The sequence below is a fragment of the Chiloscyllium plagiosum genome, unplaced genomic scaffold (assembly GCF_037043375.1).
Source record: "Chiloscyllium plagiosum isolate Xiang-an unplaced genomic scaffold, Cpla_swu_hap1 HiC_scaffold_39, whole genome shotgun sequence".
Classification (NCBI taxonomy): Eukaryota; Metazoa; Chordata; class Chondrichthyes; order Orectolobiformes; family Hemiscylliidae; genus Chiloscyllium; species Chiloscyllium plagiosum.
In genome coordinates this window covers 11,460,463-11,486,445 of record NW_028270177.1, presented here as the reverse complement: position 1 = coordinate 11,486,445, position 25,983 = coordinate 11,460,463, and the positions used below count along the sequence as shown (strand labels likewise).

At 41.7% G+C, this 25,983-nt stretch overlaps 1 long non-coding RNA gene across 1 annotated transcript in view; it reads left to right on the top strand.

The window, feature by feature from the left end:
* The window catches only part of LOC122540816 (uncharacterized), a 55,136-nt gene extending 43,191 nt beyond the window's left edge, over positions 1–11,945 (top strand). The window contains exon 4 of the long non-coding RNA XR_015753807.1: positions 11,714–11,945. This is a non-coding gene — a long non-coding RNA (uncharacterized LOC122540816). The remainder of the gene's footprint in view (positions 1–11,713) is intronic.
* The last annotated feature ends 14,038 nt before the right edge of the window (positions 11,946–25,983 follow it).

The following is a 25,983-nucleotide window of genomic DNA, read 5'->3' as shown; positions in this document are numbered from 1 at the left end:
CTATCCCGCCCAGATCCAGCCCATCCCTGTAACCCTGCATTTCCCACGGCTAATCCACCCAACCTACACATCCCAAGACACTGTGGACAATCTAGCATGGCCAAATCTACCTAACCTGCAAATCTGTGGGAGGAAATCAGAGCATCCTGAGGGAACCCATACAAACACGAGGAGAACGTGCAAACTCCACACAGACAGTCGCCCGAAGTGGGAATCAAATCCCGGTCTCAAGCACCAAGAGGCAGGAGTGCTGCCCACTGAGCTACAGTGCCACTCCACTTGAAAGGGTTAACTGATATTGTGATGAAAGATGTGCACTTTACATGATATTTACACAACTTTCAGAATTTGGATTTCATGTGGATTCTGATTATTTCTATGAAGGGTTTAAAATATCCAGATCAGAGGTTCTTTTGCAAAGCCATGACCTAACCCACTATTTCTCAGAGAGCAGGTGACTGCAAACCTCTGGTGTGTTAATGGAAGCTTGCTGAGTTTTACAACAGGGAGTGTAAATCGTAAAAGTATTAGCTTGCTTTTTGGTTTAGAATAAGCAAGGGTTGTTTTTAGCTCTGAAACATCCAGAGTTTGGAAAGCTTTTAGCACAGCTCTGGAGGAAATCTGACTCTGGTCAGAAACAAATATAGTTTCTCTCTGACAGAGTAATCTAAGACAGTTCAAGGAAGGAACTGTTACTTTAACTTGTAAAACTTCCACACCAGAAGTGCTTAGAGTCATAGTGATAAAGTCATACAAGCATGGAAACAGACCCTTCACTCTAACTCATTCATGCTGACCAGACATCTCAGACTGACCTAGTCCCATTTGCCAGCATTTGGCCCATTTCCCACTAAATCCTTCCTGTCCATATACACACACCCAGATACCTTTAAATGTTGTAATTTTACCCACCTGCTATAGGGAGAGGCTGAATAGGCTGGGGCTGTTTTCCCTGGAGTGTCAGAGGCTGAGGGGTGACCTTCTCGAGGTTTATAAAATCATGAGGGGCATGGATAAGATAAATAGACAAGGTGTTTTCCCTGGACTGTGAAAGTCCATAGGTTTAGGGTGAGGGGAGAATAAAGGGGACCCAAGGGGCAACTTTTTCGGTGCGTGTATAGAATAAACTGCCAGAGGAAGTGGTGGAGACTGGTACAATTACAGCATTTAAAAGGCATCTGGATGGGTATATGAATAGGTAGGGTTCAGAGGGATCTGGGCCAAGAGCTGACAAATTGGACTAGATTAGGTTAGGATATCTGGTCGGAATGGACGAGTTGAACCGATGGGTCTGTTCCCATGTTGTACCTCTCTATGACTCTATGACTTCCTTTGGCAGCTTGTTCCATACATGCACCACCGGCTATATAAAAAGATTGTCTCTCAAGTCCCTTTTAAATCTTTCGCCTCTCACTTAAACCTATGCACTCTAAGTTTTGGACTCCCTCTCCCCAGAAACCGACCTCAGCTATATACCCTATCCATACCCCCTCATGATTTTATAAACCTTTATAAGGTTACCCCTCAGTCTCTGACACTCCAGGGAAAATAGCCCCTGCCAATTCAGCCTCCCCCTATAGCTCCCCCTACAGCTCCAGTCCCAGTAATATCCTTGTAAATCTTTTCTGCACCTTATCAAGTTTAACAATATCCTTTCTATAGAAGGATGACCAGAATTGTACAGTCTTCCAAAAGTAGTCTCACTAATGGCCTGTACAGCCACAACATGACCTCTCAAATCCTGCACTGACCAATGATGCAAATATGAGGAGAAAGTGAGGTCTGCAGATGCTGGAGATCAGAGATGGAAATGTGTTGCTGGAAAAGCGCAGCAGGTCAGGCAGCATCTAGGGAACAGGAGAATCGACGTTTCGGGCATTAGCCCTTCTTCAGGATTTCCTGAAGAAGGGCTAATGCCCGAAACGTCGATTCTCCTGTTCCCTAGATGCTGCCTGACCTGCTGCGCTTTTCCAGCAACACATTTCCATCAATGATGCAAATATGCCAAATGCCTTCTTCACCAACCTGTCAACCTAAGGCTCCACTTTCAAAAAAGTATGTTCCTGCACCTCTAAGTCTAATTGTTTGGCACCGTCCATGGTTCTCACTATCGTCCCTACCATTAACTGTATAAGTCTCCGGCTCTGATTTGCCTTACCAGAATGCAACACCTCACGTTTATCTAAATTAACTTCCATCTGCCACTCCTCAGCCCATTGGCTCATCTGATCAAGGTCCCATTGTACTCAGATCATCTTCTTCACTGTCCACTAAGATGCAGGTTATCAGGGAATTAAGAAGTAATTGCCTTGAATTTTGTGAGTATGCCTGGAAGGAAACTTCACATTTCACAGGAAAGACCTGGGGAGAAGCAGTTAAGTCAAACCCAAAAAATTGATATAGAAGGATAATGTCTCTGGATTTGAAACACTGTGAAGTGATCATGTTGAGGAATAGATGAGACACTAGTTTTATTGAGTATTTTAAGTTCTTTCAAATTGTGTTCAAATTTATATAACTTATTTTGTTTAATTCTTTTCCTTTAATGTGGTAAACTTCTGTTTTATTGTTAAAGAAAATCTGCAGCTTTGTATGCCTATGTTTCAATGGATGACCACCATATTAAATAAAGATAACTTTGATCTATCAAGACAGATCTAATTCTTGGATCTGACTTGTCCAGTAGTCACTTGAAGAGAGGAGCTCCACCTATTCGAACAGGGGGTGGGCCATTCAGCCTATTGAGGCTGTTCTTCCATTCAATACAATTGTGACTGATCAAACACTTCAATGACTTTTACTCACCACATTCCCATAATTCTGGAAACTACTGGTAATTGGGATATAAAAGTTTAACCCTCATTGGAGCTAACAAGGTTAGGTATGTGTGCCAGTTGTTCTAAATTGCAAGTTCTAGGAGGAGGCCGAGTGGCATTATCACTGGACTGTTAATCCAGAGACCCAGGTAATGTCTGAATCTCACCATGGCAGATGGTGGAATTTGAATTCACTACAACTAAATCTGGAATTAAGAGTCTATCATTGACCATGAATCCATTGTTGGAAAAGCCTATTTGGTTGAGTCTGATAGTCTCACCAGAAAACAACTCTGTTCATTAAGATTGAGGTTAGTTTCTGCTGAAGACTTGTGAAGGCATCATCCCCCACTTGATGTCAGTAATAAATATCAATAAGAGTGATTACTGGTAGCAAATCTACCCTCGTGGTCTCAGGTGTTTCCAGTGAACACAACTATAACACATACCATATGTGACAATGTTTCACTATTAAAACAATGATTAACTAGGAAGTAGTTGACACTAACGATCAGATAGAAGATGATCATTTTTGGTTGCTGCACTCTGCGAATGTGAAAGATAAATGATAGGAGGGTGCCCACAAGCATTGTTACCTGAAAGTGCCAGGTGCAAAATGCAGGAAAAAAAATTACAAATGAGGAACAAACAGTGAGTTTTGTAGAGGGTAGAAAAAGCAGGACATGCTGATAGGAAGATGAAGAGATGGAGAGAGAAGGAGATTTGTTGCAAAGGTAGAGTTAGCAGCTGTTGCCAGACATTTGACTGCTTTCCAGACACTCCCAGTTTCTGAATTGGAGTGACAGCATCTTTTTGTAACAATCGACACCTGATAGAGATATATCTCATCAGGTCCAATTATTCATTTAAGGAATAATGGAAGCTTTGGAAAACTGAAAAAAATTCTTTCAAACTGGGGAAATGTTCTCAGATTCTGAATTCTTGTTGAGATATCTGTGTTCCTGCCCTCAAAGCAGGTGCATGGAGTGATTTGATCCCCATTAACGCTGACACTGATATTTCAGACTCACTGTCACACTTCCTCGTGGCCTTGTTTAAAAGAAAACTGATCTAAGCTGCTGCCTGCAGTATCATACCAGGTCTCTCAGTGAGAGCCTCAGTTCATAATCAATATCTCACAGTGGCTATACTAACATACATTCATATTGCCCTCAGAAGTTGTTAGAAGTGGTTCTTGGAGGTTTCATCACATGACAATGACTCCAGTATCCCTCTCTTATAATTACTTGCTCGATATGCCCATTCACATAATTCCCACTAAGCAGAGAGTGAGCAGATTGTATTGTCCTATTGGTTGCTTTTTAATTTTCAGTCATGAGCCTACCTTCTTCTCCCTGTCTGATTTCTGTCCTCACTAGCGAACAAAAAGGGCCAAAGAAAATGTTTTAAACATGTTATAATGTCTTGCCTCAAGCTACTTATTCCAGCTTGCTGCAGTGTCTTGCATGTTAATCTTCAAAGTTTGAGGAGCCCAGATAAATCCTGGCAAACCTCTGTGTACACGACGGTAACTCCAGTGGAAACTTGCCATCATTGCTAAAGCCAGTAGTTGGAACAGTTTGGTGACCTGCACATCAGAAACCAAGATTGTAAATATCGGTTTAATCTCTCAATGTACGAGTAAACTACCTTTTGAATAATTTTATCAGCCCTTGATGATTGGAGGTGATTTGATATCTTTTCATATTCATTCACAGGATATCAACGTCACTGGCAAGACCAGCAATACAGGCGGTTCCCCTAATTTGCAAATATCTGACTTAACAAATGCTCATAATTATAAACACAATCCAATAAAGTCCTAACATACTGAAGTTGCCTGAATATATGAACAGCTCCTTTAGATTGTCTTGTATTCCCTGTTTTCTGATTTGTGGATAAATCAACTTGCAAGTAGACTCAGGAATGGAACCCATTCGCAAACTGGAGATTGCCCCTAGTTGCAATTTCCAAATTGCCCCCTGGAGAAGGGAGGGGGGGGCGTTGAGCCATCTTCCGTGAAGTGTTGAGAGAGAGAAACGTCCCAGATATTTGAGCAAACTAAAGCGATAATTCATGAAAGACTATTTATATGTCTCAATGGACTCCTAACCAAGAGATTGTAATTTAGGATTAACACAAGAAGCTTAAAGAAATAAGATAGAAGGAAATTAATAGTGATAAAGATTATTAGAGTGAAGAATGCATTGCTGCAAGTGCTTATTGATCGTAAGCCAATTGCCTGTGGTGATGGTTAACTGCCACATCTGAGCTGGGTAGTCTCCATGAAGTATCAGTGTGACATTAACTCATGGATCTCAGTCACACGCCACCAGCCAGACTCTCAGCCCAAAACACACATAAAACAGCAACCAGCTGGCAACCAGTAAATGAAGGCGGATGGCCCAGTCTGCCCTCTCAGTGGATGTAAACATTCCCATAGGAATCTTTTCAAAGAAAACCAGGGAGTTCTGTGAAATGTCCGGGCTGTTATTTATCTCTCAATCAACATCAGAAAAACAGATTGCATGCACATAGAGTCATAGAGATGTACAGTATGGAAACAGACCCTTCGGTTCAACCCGTCAATGCCGACCAGATATCCCGACCCAATCTAATCCCACCTGCCAGCACCCGGCCCATATCCATCCAAAACCTTTTCTATTCATATACCCATCCAAATGCCTTTTAAATGTTCCAATTGTACCAGCCTCCACCACATCCTCTGGCAGCTCATTCCATACACGTACCACCATCTGCGTGAAAACGTTGCCCCTTAGGTCTCTTTTATATCTTTCCCCTCTCACCCTAAACCTATGCCCTCTAGTTCTGGGCTCCCCGACCACAGCGAAAAGACTTTGTCTATTTACCTTATCCATGCCCCTCATGATTTTGTAAACCCCTACAAGGTCACCCCTCAACATCCGATACTCCAGGGAAAACAGCCCCAGCCTGTTCAGCCTCTCCCTACAGCTCAAATCCTCCAACACTGGCAACATCCTTGTAAATCTTTTCTGAACCCTTTCAAGTTTCACAACATCTTTCCGATAGGAAGGAGACCAGAATTGCATGCAATATTCCAACAGTGGCCTAGCCAATGTCCTGAACAGTCCAAACATGACTTCCCAACTCCTGTACACAATACTCTGACCAATAAAAGAAAGCATACCAAACGTCTTCTTCACTATCCTATCTACCTGCGACTCCACTTTCAAGGAGCTATTAACCTGCACTCCAAAGTCTCCTTGTTCAGCAGCACTCCCTAGGATCTTATCAGGTGGGCGGCACGGTGGCACAGTGGTTAGCACTGCTGCCTCACAGCGCCAGAGACCCGGGTTCAATTCCCGCCTCAGGTGACCGACTGTGTGGAGTTTGCACATTCTCCCCGTGTCTGCGTGGGTTTCCTCCGGGTGCTCCTGTTTCCTCCCACACTCCAAAAAATGTGCAGGTTAGGTGAATTGGCCACGCTAAATTGCCTGTAGTGTTAGGTGCAGGGGTAAATGTAGGGGAATGGGTCTGGATGGGTCCGCTTTGGCAGGTCGGTGTGGACTTGTTGGGCCGAAGGGCCTGTTTCCACATTGTAAGTAATCTAATCTAATCAATAAGTGTATAAGTCCTGCTAAGATTTGATTTCCCAAAACGCAGCACCTCACATTTATCTAAATTAAACTCCATTTGCCACTTCTCAGCCCATCAGACCAAGATCCTGTTGTAATCTGAGGTAACCTTCTTCGCTGTCCACTACACCTCCAATTATCTCTTTGCTGTTTTTTAGGGAGCTTGCTCTGCACCAATTGCCTGCCAGATTTTCTAGATTTGCATTTGCTGTAAGGGAAGTTGTGACATTGGCAAAGGTGTTATATAAATGCAAGACAATGTTCTCTGAGGATGAGCTGTGCTGAAACATAAACACAACAGGAAGAGTGCATCTAGAGGTCCCACGAGGCGAGAAGAGCAAGTGGATAACACTGATAGTGTCAGGTGGTGCACTGGTGTGGTTCATCTCTGTTCATGGTACATGGAAGCACCTCCCAATACTCAGGTTAAGACACAGAGGGGGCCCAGGAGGTGCGAAGGGATGGGAGCCCCAGAACTGGAGAAGCCCTGACTTACATTCAGAAGCTTGAAAGTGCTCCTGATGGGTCGATAAAGATGGCTTTAGAACTCACCATTTTTGAACCATCATTTCACTGAAACTGCAGTGAGACCAGTCTACTATCTAAACGCCAGGTAAGATCCAGTGGGGGTCACACATTACTCTGGTTCTCACTTCAGCCACCACCAAAGCAACTGTGTTGAATCTGCTGTGAAAACCTCCAGGTGAATTAACGTGGCCATTTTAAAGAAGAAACATCTTAAATGAACAACAAATAAAGATCTGCAGGAGAAAATAATGAAGTTTGAAAGGTGGTTGCTAAGATATATGCTGAAAATCCCACTTACAGAAGTCAGAGGGCAAAGAGTGAATGAGTAGTCAATCTAGTCCTGGTGGGAGATGGCTGTCACAGAGCAGTTGCAGATGAGCTTCAGTGGATGGCAAGACAGTGAGCATGACATGTTGTGACAGCAGATCCCCTGATAGAAGTAGATACTTGCAGATAGACCTATGTACATAGAAAGACCAGGACAGAGGGATCACATTCAGTTGGTTTGATGCAGACCAAGCATCATCATTGAAATGATGGGCTGAATGATCTCCTGTGAATTGAGCTTCCTATGCATGTATAAGTCAATCACAATGCATGTTGTGAGCAATGAGCCAAGTTAAAATCATTTGTGATAATAATAAAAGATCTTTCTTTCTGCAATGAAATGTGGCCATATACTTTTTTTTCATGTGTGTGCATTAACAAGGTCTCGTTAGTTTATAAAATACATGAGCAGGAAGGGATTAAATGGCATGCTGAGAGGAAAGTGGGGAATATTGCCATTCAAGAAACAATTGGAAAAAATGAAGCTGACGGTTTAAACAGACGCCTCAGGACAAACATTCTTACTGTCACTTTTATTATAATTGGAATAGAAACAAATTATTTTAATGGATGTAGATTCTTTCAGTGTGTCGGGCTTTCAGATAATTGACAAGAAGAAAGTTTACAGCAAAATTGTTTTCCAAGATCCTTTTGAATTGAATAGACCATTGGATCGAGGTTTGTAGACAAGTAGCATGGGAACTAGAGACAAGAAAGCTCCTTGCTTATAGAAGAGCTTTTTATGTTGTTTGGTTGGCACTGTTACTTTGAACTGTGTAAGGAAATTGTTCCCTCCGCTCCATTGTATCCTCCCTGCCTCAGCTGACAGTCTTGACTCAATGGAGTGTTTAGTGGCTCTTTGTTCACTGGCCTCACATTGTGAGCCTGCCCTGATGCAGGTGCACTCCTGAGGCTTTTCTTGTGCAAAGTGTTCAGAGGAACTTTATCTGAATACTAGGCATGAGGGGAGAACTGAACTAAAGCGATTTTTTTTTGGAGGATATTTTTGTCTCTTTTTAAGAAAAGTGGCCTTTCAGAACAATTCTAAACATCGAGCTGTCGTTGCTAAGTGATGTAGTAGAGATATGTTGATTAAACAGAATGGCTGTGAGACACTTTGAAAGAATGACTTTCAACTTTTTCCCAGCTACAAATCGTTGATAGGCTGGGAATGCTCTGCTATGTAAAGAACTGCAAATGATTTCTATCCCAAGATAAACCTTGTATTTGATGTTCCTTAAAACAAGTTTGCTCTCAAATTCTGAAATTAAAATTCAGGAGATAATAAATTAGATTTACACTAATAAAGTGTGTTGATATCAAAACAGATCAATGCATGTCACACAGAGATGCCTTGAGGGATGATTGAATAAATTTCTGCAATACCATTGTCCATAATTGGGGCCAGCTCAATGTATAATTCAGCCACAAGCTTTGTTTTGATCTGCAAATAGGGTCTGAATAGTCTGGCAGCTGGGCAGGAAACCATATATGCCTTACAACGTCGGATTTACATATTACAGCCCTTTGGTCAGCTGCAGTAAATTGTATCCATCTAGTGCGTACTCACTTCACCAAAGAAAGGTTTACACCATGACTTTGTGCAGCTCTGTTTCACAGCTCTCCCAGTGACAGTGAAAGTAAATGTTAGGGAAGATGTAAACTGGGCTATAGCATGTTGCACACTTAGGGGAAAAGATGGCTTAGTAATGTCACTAGACTGGTTAAAATACTCTGGGATGTAGGCTGAGATCCCACCACCCCAGACAGGGTGTGGGTGGGGACGGGTCGGGGAGGTAATCAAAAATGTAAAGGAGTTGGAAATGAATGCACTGTGCACACTGGAACTCTGCTTTGAATTATGCAAGATGAGTTGGACACATTATGTGTCATTTGCAAGTTTTATTGTTTTTTTATCCTTCTGCCTTGGTGGAATTTGCATTCAATTAATAACATCTGGAATTGAGCATTCATGCCAGTAATGGTGGCCTCGAAAGTGTTATTGTTGTAAAAATTCAATTGGGAAGGAAATCTGCTGCCCCAACCTGCTTTGGAGAAAGTGAGGACTGCAGATGCTAGAGATCAGAGTCAAGAGTAAGGTGCTGGAAAAACACAGCAGGTCAGGCAGCATCCAAGGAGCAGGAGAATCAACATTCCGGGATTAGCCCCTCCTGATGAAGGGCTTTTGCCTGAAATGTCGATTTTCCTGCTCCACGAATGCTGACTGACCTGCTGTGCTTTTCCAGCACCACACTCTTGACTCCAATCTGCTTTGGCCTACGCGTGACTCCAGATGTATGTCAGTGTGGTTGATTCTTAACTGTCCTCTGAAATGGCCCAGCAAACTGCTCAATTCAGGGTAATTAGGGTTGGGCGACAAATGCTGCACTTGTAAATGACACCCAGATCCCATGAATGAATTTTTTTTTTTAAATTGCATTTACACAGTGCCTTTACCTGGAAAGTCCCTATGTAAGAACCCTAAAATCTGAAACAAACATACATGAATGATTAGAACAAGCATCCAAAGACATGGTCAATGAAATAAGTTTTAAGGAAACTCTGGCAGGGGAGAAAGTAAAGTGAATTGATTCAATGAGGGAACTACAGAACCTAGCACCTTAGCAGCTGAAAGCGTGGCGCCAGTGGTGCCCCAATAAATCTCAGAGATGAACCAAGAAGCAAGAATAAAAGGGACACAGAAAATTCAGAGGGTGATAGGACAGGAAGAGTTTATCAAGATAGGGAGGAGTGAATCAATGGAGGGATTTGAAAGCAAGGATAAGAATTTTAAAATTGAGGCATTGTGAACATAACAAGGAGTGACTGGGATCACAGGAATCAGAGCTCTGGATAAGCTCAAGTTAACAATGCATGCAGCACAATTACTCAAGGTCATATTTCCTGATTCTCTCACTGACAAGCAAAATAAAGGTGCAGCATTATCTCAACTCAGAGCAGCAGACCATGACAAGAACCCAGTTTTGAGTCTCAATTTAGACTGAGCTTACACATCTCAATCAAAGCAGGAGATGAGGATACGACAGTTGAGGAGGAGTTGAGAGGAGAATCACCCCCATTTCTGAGTGTTATTAAGTGCAAAGCATGTGTCAGGTGGGGACAGGGGCATGCTCGACCGTAATAGCCCCCATTGGAAGGCATGCAAAAAATATATCCACAGGCAAAGTTACTAGAACGCAGTTAGTACCCAGGGCAACATGTTCTGATGTAGCTGACTCCTCAGAAGAGGAGTGGAGAGAAGTTGAACATCCTTTAATGAGTGCCATATGCCCACAGACGTGGCACAAGGTTCCCCCATTCCAGAGGAGTTCGCAACGTCATTGTATCATTTTAGAATGTCATTTGGAGAAAGTTAAGAATGTTTAAGAATAATAGTCATATATTTCCAATTTATGCAAGTTGTGAAGCATTTGTATTATCAAGCTCACATCATACAATCTGGTTATTTAATGTGGCGTTTGATATTTGCTTGATATCATTCTAATGGTGTTGGATTCAGTGTCTCAGCTGGGTGTTCTTCATACAGTTCATTCTGTTCTCAAACAGCTTGCTTAGCTCATTTTGGTGATTAATCAATTTCCCTGTTCAGGTTTGCTGTAAGTAAGTTTCTTTGACTCAGTCGGGTGTCTCAACTATTCTTATGCCTCCATTAATCTGTTTCTTTGCCTTGACTGGTATTGTTTCATTTGCTGGCGGTTTAGATTCTTTCTATTTATTTCCAGCCTCCTCCATCCGCCAGCTTTTTAAATCTCCAGTCCCTTTTCACCTCTCTTGAAACTTGGTTTAAAACAAGCACAATTCACTAACTTCATTTTAAAGCGTCCATTCATTACATCTAACAGTGAGTGTAGGCAAGCTATTCATCTCATAGGAATATCAAATAATAGACTGATCCTGTCACGTTCAGCTAATGGTCAAACTAGCTTTTTAGCCTATTGTGAAGCTTTGTAGTATGTCTGTTGGCGCCCCAGTTAAGATCAGCTAGCACAGAACCAGCCACAGACTAAGTCCCCTCAGGACTGCAGGCCTCAGTTACTCACTGTTTTACCACATGAGCCATCTACATTGTTAAAAAAATAAACCTTATAGGAATAGGAAAAAAGCCAACAGACGCAATGAACCTGACACATTTTGATGGATCAAACTCACCTCCACTTCATTTCTCACAATAATCCTTTCTGTTTCCAGAAAATGTGTTGAATAGTCTCTTGATCCCATTTGTGCTGTCTGCTTCAATGACTTTGTTTGGTAGCTCATTCATAATTTCACTCTCTTTTAATTGAAAACCTCCCACGGCTTCCATTCCTACTGCTCTTCTTCTCATTTTTAATGCATCTCCTGGGATTTTAGCTTCTGATAATTATGTGCAATTTGCCTAGTTCACTTTTTCTATTTTATTTTCAGTGGTGAAAACACCAATTACATTACCTTGGAGATAAAGAAGACCGACCCAGAGACCTTACGATTTGAAATTCTTACTCTTCTGTCTTTCAGTTTTGTCCAGTCTCAGGAGGTACAATGATTAGGTGATCAGAACTGCAAATAATACTAACAATATACCTTAACTAATACTGCAACTTTCTTAGCATTGTTCTGTGAAAATCAATGTAATAGACATAAAATAAAAAACAAATTAATACAATCTTTACAAGCCACTGTTACCTCTTATTTAATGTTCAAATCACCATTCCTGATGTAAGTGCACACCAGATCTTGTAACTTTTAGATTTTTATGTTGGGGATGCAATTTATCCTAGAGAATGAGGTTGTTGATGATAATCATGTTTGGTGAAAATGCTTATTTCATCGTTCAAGTGAATTTTGTGTTTACAATGTGAGAGAAATTAGAAACATGTCACCAAGGCAAATAATGGTGTCGGTATAAAGATCCCTCTCAACTTAGATTCTGTTTTAAAATATTTTGTAAAGGATTTTTTTATACATTAGGACAATGACTGCACTGATGCTAAGGCATACAAAACGTACTTCATTAAAACCTGATAACCATTTTAAAGACACGTGACAAGAAAAATTGGTGACTCCACAACATTAATCCAGAGGACTGGGATTGTAATAAGATCAGCTGACAAGAAAAGCAAATGTACACATCGTCTGTTATCACCTACAGCACAAATCTCAGATATATCTCATAAATCATCAGCTTACTCATTAATCAGGTCCTGACATCTCACAGTGGAGAGATTCTTATCTAAACATTGCCTTCTATGAAACTCTTGCATTTGGCAACTTTATAAAGATCGAACTTAGGGTTGTAATGGGTGTTTCGTTAAAAGAATTTCTGTTTAGCAGTACACATAGAGTAAAAGTCACCCTGTCAAATCAAGAATTCAATCAGCAGCAGTCCAGGAAACAGATCTTTCAATAGAAGTCAAGCACCTTATTTATGATCCAATCTCTCAAAAAAAATTTGTTTTGTATTTCTTTAAACAGGAAGGGTGAAATCACACTGTGTGATAACAATAAGAGATACATTGAAAAACCAGTTTTGGAACTGGTTAACCCCTTTAATGCCATAGCAGATGGAAAGACTTACATTTGACTAATGTCAAGCAGCACAATTCCATAGGGTTGCAGACAGGAGTCAGAAGGTCGATTAAGGCAAATTGCTCAGGACTGGGAAGCAGGCTGTGTAACTGGACTTAAGGAACAATTAAATATCATTGTGGAGTTTTAACTATTTGCAAATTCTTCTGTGCATTTGTACTGCATAATCTTTCCTGAATATGTCTTTACTCAACAAAGCATGGCACACATGCCAACTACGGCGAGACCATTAACTTGGTGTAACACTTCAGCAAGCCTGAAACATGCTCATGTTCCAGTACAAAGAGTCGTCCACAAAATCACAGAACCGTTACAATAGAGAAGGGCATCGTTCGGCCCATCGAGCCTGCACTGGAGCTGACCCCCTGCCATTTCCCCATACTCCAGCACACGATTTCTATTCAAGTAGCCATCCAACACCCTCCGGAATGTCTCAATTCAACTTGCCTCCATCACATTTCCAGGCAGTGCCTTCCATACCCTGACTACCCGCTGTGTGAAGAAGATTTTTCAAAGATCACTCTTGCTTTGGTTGCTTTAAAACCCAGTGTTATGGCCTGACAAATATCCCAAGGTCCAGGACCACATGCTGAAGCACACACAAAAACTTGAGACAGCCTCTGTGAAGGTTAAAAAATCACACAACACCAGGTTATAGTCCAACAGGTTTAATTGGAAGCACACTAGCTTTCAGAGCACCGCTCCTTCATAAGGTGATTGTGATGTAAAGGCAGAATGGGAAAACATGCCATTGTCTAATGCCCTTCAGCTAAAGTGTACCCATAGTGAAGATTGTGAGAAAAAAACCCTCTGAGTATGTTCAACTTTTAATAACTATGATAAATTCTAACTGTAATTGTAACTGTGATGATTCATGTATAGTATTGGAAGAAACTGATTTTGTTGTGCCGTATGAAATGTCAACTTAGGTTATTACTTTCATGGATTTTTATGAATAAAATATATTTTTGGAGGAATGGGATGTGTTTCTGGAGAGAGAGAAGGGACTGGTTATGACAGGAAGATGGGGTAGATGCCCTCGTCGGGGGATTAATTGGATACTCATGACTTTTCCCTTTTCCAAATACTATTTGCTCTTGTCAGGACTTATGAAGACATCTTGAGAACATTGCCCACTGATTTGATTACTTTTCTGAAATTAAAACAGAAAATTCTGGATATTCAGGTCAGCTTAGTAAACGAGTGAAACGGAAAGGATGGGTGCTGACGATTGAGATTGTGTACACATGATCAAATATAGTTTGTTCTTCATTTTGTATCTTATTAAAATATTTTTTCACTAAATGCTGTTCCTCTTTTATGAGCTCAGATTTACCCCAATAATCTAGTGACTGCAGGGAGTAGGTGAGGTGACTGTAGAAATGAATTGAAGGGAGATCTGGCTGAGAATAGGAGGGAGAAAAGGAACAGGGGGTTCTGCTGAATGAGCTAGCAGAAGGAATAAAGAAGTGAGCTCAAGTGGAAAAAAGATGACAGCTTTGGTGCATAAAATATTCTGTTTCTCTTCTGTATATGACACCTATTTCTGACCTCTGATCATCCCTATTTTAATCACTCCACCTTCAGCTCCCAAGGATCTAAGCGCTAGATGTTCCTCCCCAAACCTATTCATAACATCATGAGATGTTGGAGCAGGAGTAAGCTATTTGGCCCCTCAAGACCATTCCACCATTCACTAAGATGATGGATCAGACTTTGGCCTTTCTTCTTTAATTCATTTACAGGATCGGGGCATTACTTGCTGAGTCAGCACTTCTTAGCCATCTTTAAGTGATCTTTGCAGAAGTTAGATACAATTAAGCGATTTTAGAGGCTATTTCTGAGGGCAAATGGTCTGGTGTCATATGTGGGCAAATTTTTTTTATTCCCTGAAAGGGAACTGGATGGATTTTTAAAAATTATCTGATGGGTGAAGCAGAATCTCAGCTCAACAGCAAGCAAGCTTCCCATCAAGATGCATGCCAGTCAGTGACACCCACACCCTTTGAGTGAATAAAAAAAAATCTCTCCAAGCTGACTTGCCATTCCTTCACTGTCGCTAAGTCAAAATCCTGGAATTCTATCTCAAAAGACCCTTGTGGGTCTACCTGCAGCATATGGACTGCAGTGGTTCAAGATGGCAACTCCCCTCTACCTTTCCAAGAGCAACTAGGGATGAGCAATAAATGCTGGCTCAATCAGAGATCAGCCCAAGTCCCACAAATGAATAAAAAGAACACGATTCAAAGTGGGGTCATAACACCAGTGAGAGAACCAATGCAATGGCACTCAGAGCTAGTAACTACTCCCAAGCCTAATGGACAACCAAGATACTGTGTGAAGTTCACTCAGTAAAGTAAAGAACAGATAGAATTTCACCGCCATTTTGTCTGTCGATGATAATTGAGCAAAATTGGCCAACAGCTTCCTCACAAAGATAGATGCAAGCAGTTGGTTCTGACAGATAGCCTTAGACAAGAGTCAAAGTTGCTGACTACATTTATTCCTACAACCTGGCAATATTGCTTCAACAATTTAGCCCATGTGTGATCACCTCTGCACCAAAGATTTTCCAAAGGGTAATGTCCAGCATCTTGGAAGCCATTTGACACCTGAAGGACATCCTAATGCATGGTACACAAAGGAGGAACATGATCAGAGAGTCAAGGATATGTCAAAAGCACTCTTGATGCAGGAGTTACACTGAATAAAGAACACCAAATCTACAAATTGAATTACATTCCTAGGACATGTTATCTGACAACAAGGTGTTACAGTGGATCTAAGGAACACAAGAGCCATCAGAGAATTTCTGGCACTGAAATGCACAAATAATGTCCAGTGCTTCTTTGGTATGATGAATCATTTGGCAAAGTTTATCCCCAACATAGCCAGTCCTACTCAATTCATAAGAGCCCCTCCATAATGGCCACCATGGCATTGCAGACTGCAGTTTGTGGAAGGATTAAAGCTACCTTCTACTGATGCTTTGGATCATTACAATTCAGGCTTATTCACTATTGTAACTACAGATGCATCACCCACAGAATGAATAACAGGCCTTATTCAACTGAAAACTGACGGAACATGCAATCCAGTCTGTTCAGTATTGGGAGCTTTGACAGAAACTGAACAGAGGTATTTAATCATGGAGAAGGAAACTTTTGTGGTTTCTAGGGGGTATGAAAGGTTCACAGACGACATCATGGGATGGACATTGCAGGTTGAGATGGACCGCAGGCCTTTGGTAAATTATTTGGATCATAGGAATTCTTTGATAGATCTCTACACATTCAGAGATTCAGGTTTAGGCTGATGAGATCTGATCATAGTATAGTCTGCATTGCAGGAAGGGCGCAAGTTATACCAGATACATTCTCAACAGAAGCATTAGATTGAACAGAAAAAAACAGGATCTTAGTTTTGTAGAGGAATTAAAGTTTTATTCTGGAGTAATTTTACTGGCAATGCAGACAAATTCATGCAGCTCAAAAATCTGACAAGGAGTGCACAAAGGTCAGAGAACTCTGTCTGCAAGGGTGGCTGAAATATAATCTAGCAGAGTAACTACTGAAAAGATACGTCAAGCAAAAGCAACACTAGTCGATAGTGGAATATTTATTGATGTACCACCGTAGAACGGTTATGTCAAAGTCAATGCGAAGAAAGATTCGACAGAAGCTCCTGGCACACTATCTTGGTATCTCAGACTGCAGAGGAAGGGAACAAGAGTCAGTGTGGTGGTCAGGCATTTTAAGAGTCAAACAAGATCACATGTTGTTGTGCAACATATCTGAGAGCTTACAGAGCCAATGATCTTAGCAGGATTTCCATTGGAAAGACTACCAATGGATTTGCTCAATTTTAAATGGAAAATATAGTTAGTCTTAGCTGACTACTATTCAAGATGGGTTGAAGTAAAATGACTTTGTTCAACCCCAGCAGAGTCAGTGATCAATGCACTGAGAAGGATCTTTTCAATACAAAGTTTCCTGCAAGTAACAATATTGGGCAATAAACCGCAATTTGTGAACACAGATTTCAGGAATATCACTTTAGAGGCAGGCATAAACCAGATGACAGATTGCCTACTCCATTGTCAATCAAATGGAGAGGCAGAAAGAGCAATCAAAACTGTAAAGTCACAAATGCAAAGAGTTCAGACTGGGAATGAGCTGTACTCAGGTACAGAGCAACACCGTTGAAAAATGAGTACTCGCCACTGTTCATGAGGAGGAGGATAGAAACAGTTGTACCAGGTTTAAAACATAATATCAAGTCAAACCTCCCTGGATCATTAAACTGCAAGGCAATTAGAGAAAAGCCACAGCAAAAAGCAACAGAGATGATACAACTCTAGACACAGAATAAAAACCTCTGTCAATCTTAAAGTTCTGATTAAGGGAAAGTATGTTTGAAGCTACAGTCATCAGAGAAACAGATCAACAGAGATATTGTCAGAATGCCTGAAGGAGCATTCAGGAAGAAGAGATAGACTTTGATTTGACATGAACCAAGAAATGAGACCAAGTGTGATTATCACAATTTGTGTGTATATATAACTACTTCAGAGACACCATCGCCATAGCATTGAATGAACCAGATTAGAACATCCAGATTAAACCATCTCAACCTGTGAGATTCAGCCCATGAGGTGACAGTGAGGTAGGAATAATGCTGAAAACAGCGATAGTGGGAACATTGATGTTAATTATTACAACAATTCTTACAAAAACAGTAGAAGTAATTAAATGTAAATTATTAGGTTAATGTAGATTAAGCAGAGAGAAATTAGGATGCGGGGGGTGCAGGTGTGCTATAATGTGATTCATATAAATCATGATAAAGTAAATGACTATGTGATCCTGATGTTAGTAAGACAAAGACACCAGTCTAGAATGGGCATGTGAAGACAGGGGGGTCAAACACTAACAGGAGAGCAGTACTTGATAACCTACTATGTATAGATGTAAAGCAGCGTTACGGTACATAGAAGTTGAAGTGCCTTACTTAGAGATAGGGAACAAGCAGCCTCAGGGACAATGCATGTGCAAACCCCCACAGCCTGAGATACTTCAGATGGTTATCTCAATGTGCAAGTGACAGTATGAGCTCTGAACACAATATAAAGCAAAGAAGAGAGAAGAGTGGAGGAAAATACATTGTGATTATCCATGCACAGCAACCTATTGTGAAACTATCAGCTGTTCGGTGGGTGGCTGTTTAAACAAAGACAGGCAAAGTCCTGTTCCAAATATGTGGCGAATATATGCAGAGTTACAACTGCACGTCTGGAGGGAACCCAGTTCCCTGTCACTCTCCCAGTAACTTATATATAGTTACAATAAAGCTCTCCAGTTGTAACTGATATTGTGTTTACTGCAGGTACGAAGTGCTTGCGTTAAAGCTATTTCTGTTCCTGGTTGGATTCCAAGAGCTGTAATAACTCACTGCTGCGCCCTAGTCTGAGTCACTCTCTGCTTAGATTGGGAGCCAGGTACCTGATTTCCTCCGTTTTTCTGAATCCTTTTTGTGTTTTGAACAGAAAGATAGCTAGAATTGTGTTATCACTGACTGTGTCTTGCAAACATACAAATTAGAGCCCTTCGAGTCTCCATTAGACCCTGTGCTCCACCCCATTCAGGCCATTCAGCCCCTCAAGCCTGCTCTGCTATTTGGTATGGTCATGGCTGATCTGTTTGTGGCTTCAACTTTACTTGCCTGTCAACACCCAGAATTTTTTGTTTCATATTTTCTTGCTTTCAAAACGGCTGGTACTAGTCCAAAATACACAGTCAGGGTATTGAAAACTTGCTGTTACTTCAAGTGCTCCATAAAGAAATTCTGACCAATGTGTTTTCCCAAGCTTTACTGTAGTCCCCCTCGTACCCGTGGTGGATACGTTCCAAAATCTATCACGGAAGCCCGAAACCGCGGATAGGAGTGAACCCATTCATTTAAATGGGAAACATACCTTCCCAGCAGCCTCCTGGTCCCTGGTTCTGGAACGTTCCCTATAACATGTTCGGGCCGTGGTAAACCTAAGGTAACTGAAACCGTGGAAACCGGACCCGCAGATATAGGGGTTTCCCCTGTACCTCCTGTCATATGGTATGGAACATCCTGGAGTTATGGAAGGCATTACATAAATGCATGGCAGAAGGGGGTACTGCAGATGCTGGAGATCAGATTACAGTGGTGCTGGAAAAGCACAGCAGGTCAGGCAGCATCCGAGGAGCAGGAAAATTGACATTTCGGGCAAAAGCCCTTCATCAGGACTACATAAATGCAAATCTGCTTTCTTTATTCCCTTGCTATTATTGGGTTTCCTTTTCTTTTCACTTAATTTGAAGTTGACTGTTGTGTTTCCAGCCCTTCCTGATTAGAATCATGAAATCTCTACAGTGCAGAAAGAGGCCATTTGGCCCATCAAGCCTCCAAAGAGTATCCCACCCACTCCCACCTTCACCATGGCTAATCCACCTAGCCTGCACATCAATAGACACTGCAGGGCAATTTTCCATGGCCACCTAACCTGCACATCTTTCGACTGTTGGAAGATACTGGGGCACCAGGAGGAAACCCATACGGACACGGGGCGAATGTGCAAACTCCACACAGACAGTCACCCGAGGCTGGAATCGAACCTAGATCTCAGGCACTGTGAGGCAGGAGTGCTAACTACTCTGCCATTTAATTATTCAAGGGATTTCTGGAACTGAGAATTAATCTCCTCGAGCTGTTCTCAGGAGAGGACTTACAAACTAATGTGATGATGGTCACTGATTAGTGGGAAACAGCATAGATAGATTAGATTAGATTACTTACAGTGTGGAAACAGGCCCTTTGGCCCAACAAGTCCACACCGACCCGTCGAAGTGCAACCCACCAAGACCCATTCCCCTACATTTGCCCCTTCACTTAACACTATGGGCAATTTAGCATGGCCAATTCACCTAACCTGCACATTTTTGGATTGTGGGAGGAAACCGGAGCACCCAGAGGAAACCCACGCAGACACAGGGAGAATGTGCAAGCTCCACACAGAGAGTCGCCTGAGGCAGGAACTGAACCCAGGTCTCTGGCGCTGTAAGGCAGCAATGCTAACCACTGTGCCACCCAAAATAGTTCTCTATGTTTTCAAATCAACCAGCTCAGAGGCATTGGAATAGATGAGACTTGAACCCAAGCCTCCTGGATTAAAGGGAGGAATGGTATCATTGTGCCACAAGAGCCTTCATATAGTTCTTGATCAGTTGGTGCAGCCATTCCCACAGCATGTTCATTCCGTTCACACAGTAGACCAGTTTCAGCAACCCAGGGTATTGTGGGTATGTGACACCACCATTGCAGCCTCATTGATTTTGATAATCGTTAGCCACAGTGATGGGGTGTTCATGGATGTGGTTTGAAACATAGTCAAAACTACTGAGGATAAAGGAATGTCATTGATGGGAATTGGTTTTACACAGAGGTGAACCTTATTTTCTCAGGCCTGTTTTGCACTATTGGCAGCCGATAATTTAATATCCCTATCTCTATTGTCACCCCCTTGCTCACGGCATAAGCTTCAAATAACGCAAAAATCATTAACTATCACCTGCACATCAATATCACTTCTCCATTAATAACACTGGCCCTCTCCTTACAAACCTACAAAATGCTATGATTCTACAATTCTCTTCCCTTCAGCTGCTAATGCTAATATGTCTAACATTCCTGGATTGGATCTGAGTAAAGATTTCCATTTTACCTCTGTTCTCCTAATTTCCATCCTGTCATGTGTCTGCTTTGATGCTGTCATGGTCTTTATGAATTCCAAATAGATCTATATACTCTTCTTCCTGCTTGAAGCCTTGTTTCCATGTTTTATATTTGACATAATTCTTTTGCAGGACCTCGTTGCTCAAAGCCTGCACACTTGGAGTTTTCCTTTGGTTACTTTTGCATGTAATGTGGACAGACATCTAGTTCTGAGAATATCTCACATTGACATCAAATGATGAGCGAAGACACAACCGTAGCACAGCCATGCAATCTTCATAGTGTTAATTGTAAAATTGCATGGATCCATGTGATCAGATATCACATGATCAGACATTGCAAGAGGAGATAACACATAATCTGTTCTGCCAGAACATGTCCAGTGAATGTTCCCCGCTATACCAGTGTCTAAGTTGCATATTCAGTCACAGTAAGAGTGAAATGATTTCAGAACAGAAGAGAAAGGAGCAAGCTATGAGGGCAGTGCCCATTTAACCTATTCTGCCACTCATTGTGGTCATGGCTGATCTGCCAGTCAGTTTCAATCTCCCCAGAATCCTTTAGTAGCCAAAGGTAACTCAATCTCTTAAAAATAACATCCAACCCCCTGGGGGGTAAAGAAGCTCAGAAATCCACAATCCTTTAAGTGAAGGAATTTCACCTTAGTCCAAAAGAATCAATCCTTCATCCTGAGATGGTCACCCCCAATCAGCGATTCTTTGGAGGAGCAAATTTCTGCAGATGCTGGAATCTGTACTGAAAACAAAAATCCTGGAAATCACAGGTCAGGCAGCATTCATGGAGAAGATGCTGTGATGAAGAGCCATCAGACTCAAAACTTTAGCTTGCTGTCTCTCCATGGATGCTGCCTGACCCACTGTGATTTCCAGCGTTTTTTGTTTTCAGTGTGATTTTTTGGAGTTGCAAACCAGATTATTTTAGATTCTAATTCTGGATCTTAAATTTTTATCATGCGATTCGCTGTTTCACAAAATTGTTTGCGGTTTGCAAAACTTCCTGCAGTATTTTATTGGAAAGAAAACAAAACTAAAAATAAGCTCAGGTTTGGGTCTTTAAGGGACCAGACTGAATATCTGTTCTGATTGGTAAGGTACACCCAAAAAGATTTTGATCTTTTCAATTGTGGCATCCGGACTTAAAATGGAAAGTAATCACTTGGGCAGTAAAAAAACAGTGAGAGAAATAAAGGCTGAAATTAATGGCTCATGCAGACAGGACAGACTGTCCCTATATATAACTGACCGCTTTCATTACAGTTACAATTTCAGTTATAGAGCCATAGTCATTAGAGAAGTACAGCACGGAAACAGACCCTTTGGTCTAACTCGTCCATGCCAACCAGATATTCTAACCTAATCTAATCCCATTTACCAGCACTTGGCCCATATCCCTCCAAACCCTTCCTATTCATATACCCATCCAGATGCTTTTTAAATGTTGCATTTGTACCAGTCTCCACCACTTCCTCTGGCAGTTCATTCCATCCACGGACCACCCTCTGTGTGAAGAAGTTGCCCTTAGGTTTCTTCTATATCTTTCTCCTCTCACCCTAAACCTATGCCTTCTAGTTCTGGACTCTCCCACCCCAGGGAAAAGACCTTGTCTATTTATCCTCTCCATGCCCGTCATGATTTTATAAACATCTATAAAGTCACTCCTCAGCCTCCGATGCTCCACAGAGTTCCTTGTTTTCAGATGCCTCCATGGCCTTAAGCTCTCCGTATCTCTGTAGCCTATAATACTCCTTATTCTGATTCCAATTCCAGCCCCTTTCATTTCCCAAGTTTCATCGCTTTGGTATTGGTAACAATGCCTTCAGCTGCCTGGACATGAGATTGGGAATTTGGTTTGTTGAGCTCTGGTTACCAGCCACTGGTAGTTTGTAGTTGGGGTAATTTGCCACCATTCCTCTTTTCTTCTGTATTAAATGATCAAGACCAGTTTAGACAGTCACTGGCAGGACACTGTAACAAAAAGTCAAAAGGTCGGTGAAAACTTATTAATAACAGATCAAAATATTGTTATCAGGGTGATGACACACTTCAGCTCCAACATGGCAAGCCTCCCCTCTACTCTTTCTAAAACCAAACTTTAATCAGGTTAGGCAGCCCCTGGTGAGCACGATAACAAAAATAAAATCAACCAGTCAATGGCAGAATCCTTAGGAACATTAATAGACAGACAGATTTGGGCATGCAGGTCCATTACCTATTTCTTCACCTGTGCTCCCTGCATATGTCTTGCTGCATTTATGCACAATGACACCTCCAGGATTCACTTTGACAGAAAACATCACACCTTGATCTGGTCTGATGATAGAAACCCTGCAGGCCAAACCGCAGACTGACATGAAATTTCAACTCATCACAGCTTTCCCTTGCAGACCACATTGACCTTACGCTGGTGCTACCCGTGAACAAACAGAATTCCCAGGTGACCAATTTCCAAAGGAGCGGAATTGAGCTGCATCACCAAGTAGGTGATTGCAGGAGGAGAGATTGTGTCTTCAAGATCGAAAATCCTTTTTGAGAAGACACTCTGTCAAAATGACCAAAAAAGGATCAATCAAAGGTAGTGTTTTTGTTAAAAATAGAGGACAAAGAAAATAATAGATTCTTTCTGTTGTGAGTTTGGTTAGAAAATAAGGTATTGATGACAAGAACTTCAGCAAATCTTCTTTACTTACATTGCCAGTGCATAATCAATACTCTATTATTACTTTATCGAGTGCTCTGACAGCTCAGTGCATGTGGTGGAGGGAAGACCTGTATGATGAGTTAGTCTTGATATTAAACTCTTGCTCATTCCAGGGTGTCACTGTTCTGTCAATGGTTGCAGCCACCTTGTCTCTTTTCTTGAACCATGAAGAATACTCAAGTGCAAAGATAAATTGTGGTTAATCGTAGATAGTTTTAATTCCCATCTGAGGACTATAGAAGCCGGGCAGGAAAGTGGAGCTTTGATCACAATCAAGTCAACCATGGTCTTATTGAGTGGGATATCAGACTTAAAGGGAGAACAGAGTCAAACAGTGTGGCGCTGGAAAAGCACAGCAGGTCAGGCAGCATCCGAGGTGCAGGAGAGTTGACGTTTTGGACATAAGCCCTTCATCAGGAATCAGGGAGAACAGCCTGTTCCCCGATTCTTTTGGTGATAGGGTCACAGGAAAGACACTAAGGGATGAAATGTGAAGGGATTTGGATCAGAGCAATAATTACAGTGTGCTTGGTGGGAGAGTTGGTATGTCTATTTACAATGTAAGCATCCAGAGTTATGAGAGAAGATTCAAGGGTTACAGAGGGAAGGTGCACAGCGATGCTGCTCATCAGAAAGTCAGTGTGAACTCGATGGGCCGAATGCCCTGCTCCCACACTGACGGGGTTCTATGATAATAACTGATTCTAACAATTACAAGCACCTAGCAGTGGGAGATCTGGCTGAGCTTTTTGCTCCTTCCTTGCATAAGGAGTACTGTGACCAACTGTAAGGCCATCCTGGTTGAACAGATCAGCAAAGACCAGGAATTGAACCTGCTCCGTCTACTCATATCTCAGGGAGCTCTCATGACTTGTTTATCTTAATGGAACTCGCAGATTCCTTAGACTCCTCCAATGAGATGCCACACACCATCACTTTATTGCATGCGTTTCGCATGCCCACCACTCCCCACTTTGTGACTCTAAAGGATACCAGGTACGACACTAAAGTGGATGTGGCAACTCTTCCAGTTCTGCTATTGAGAACAGTGTGCCAGGTATTCAATTCCACCTTGTGTATGCGTAACTGCTTTAGAGCATAGAACATGATGTTTGCACTATAGGGCTTGAATGTTCTTAAGCAGGTCAGAATCAGAGTTCTGTTTTTTAATATATTACAGAACCACAATTACAGAGAGAAGATGCAACAAACAGATTGAAAGCTCAAACACTACCATCTATAATGAGGTACAAAGTCATTATAACAAACTGCAACAGCTGTAATGGTAATTAATGTGAAAGTGTCCCCCTGTGGCTATGCTGCACAGTGAACAACTGGGAAATAGACAGGGTATGTTTCGTTTCATCAGCATCCTGCTGAAATACTCAGCCAAGGAGTTCCGGCTTTCTAGACACGGGTTCAAGCCAGTGAAAGGCTCATTTACAATTGATGCCAGGAAGCTCTTCACAACAAAGAGCAATCAACACACGGAACGGAATTCCGGCTGGATTGGATAATGGAGGCAAAGTCTTGGAGCAGGTTGAATTGTTTTTCATTTGATTTCACTAACTTCCCTCTTGCTCATCTGAATCATAGAATCCCTACAGCGTGGAAACAGGTCCACACCGACCCTCCGAAGAGTATCCCACCCAGACCCATTCCCCTACTTTATTACTCTATATTTACCCCTAACTACACCTAACTACACTTCCCTGAACGCTATGGGCAATTTAGCACGGACAATTCAGCTAACCTGCACATCTTTGAACTATGGGAGGAAACTGGAGCACTCTGAGGGAACCCACACAGACACGAGGAGAATGTGCAAACTCCACACTGACAGTCACCCGAGGCTAGAATCAAATCCAGGACCCTGGCGCTGTGAGGCAGCAGTGCTGGGTAGCAGTGTCTGCTACATCTTCTGAGTGTGGGCTAACAGGGACCCAGTCACTTAGCAATCAGGTGTGGCCACATGTAGTTATCCAGTGAGCTTGCATTAATTTAAGCAAGTTTGGCATTGATTAAGTGTGACTGAGTATGATTAATTGTCATACAGGATTCTTCCATTTCTGTTGAGGAATCAACAAAAATGCCCACGTTACATCATCCCAAACATTTGTTTGTCCAACCCTGGTCTATGCAAATTGTACATGGGACCCTTATACAGTGAGAGACTTAAAATTGAAATGATCCAAAGACAATTCCACACAAATCAGTGTGAGGAATGCCACATCCTTGATCTAGATTTGGAATGGAAATTGCTATAGCACAGTTGGGAGAATAAATAGACTATCCACATTTCAGAAAATATGGGCTGTGGGAATTAACAGAAACATGTACTGCATGCCCTCTGGCAATGACAAACATGAAGTAGTCATTCTTATAAACTACAAAGACTAATTGTTTCCAAAATACTGTATTAATAATCTTTTCTCAACCCAAGAACAATCTCCGAATAGAACAAGTGCCCAATGGAAATAACCACAGCTTCATCACTTGAGCTTTTCAAGACTCATCTCTACATTATTTCCAGCAGGTCATGCTGGGTTTCAAAAGAGCTGCTGACATAATGTCGGCAGATACAGATATTAGTCTATAGTTCAGCACAACTATTGTATTGGTTAATG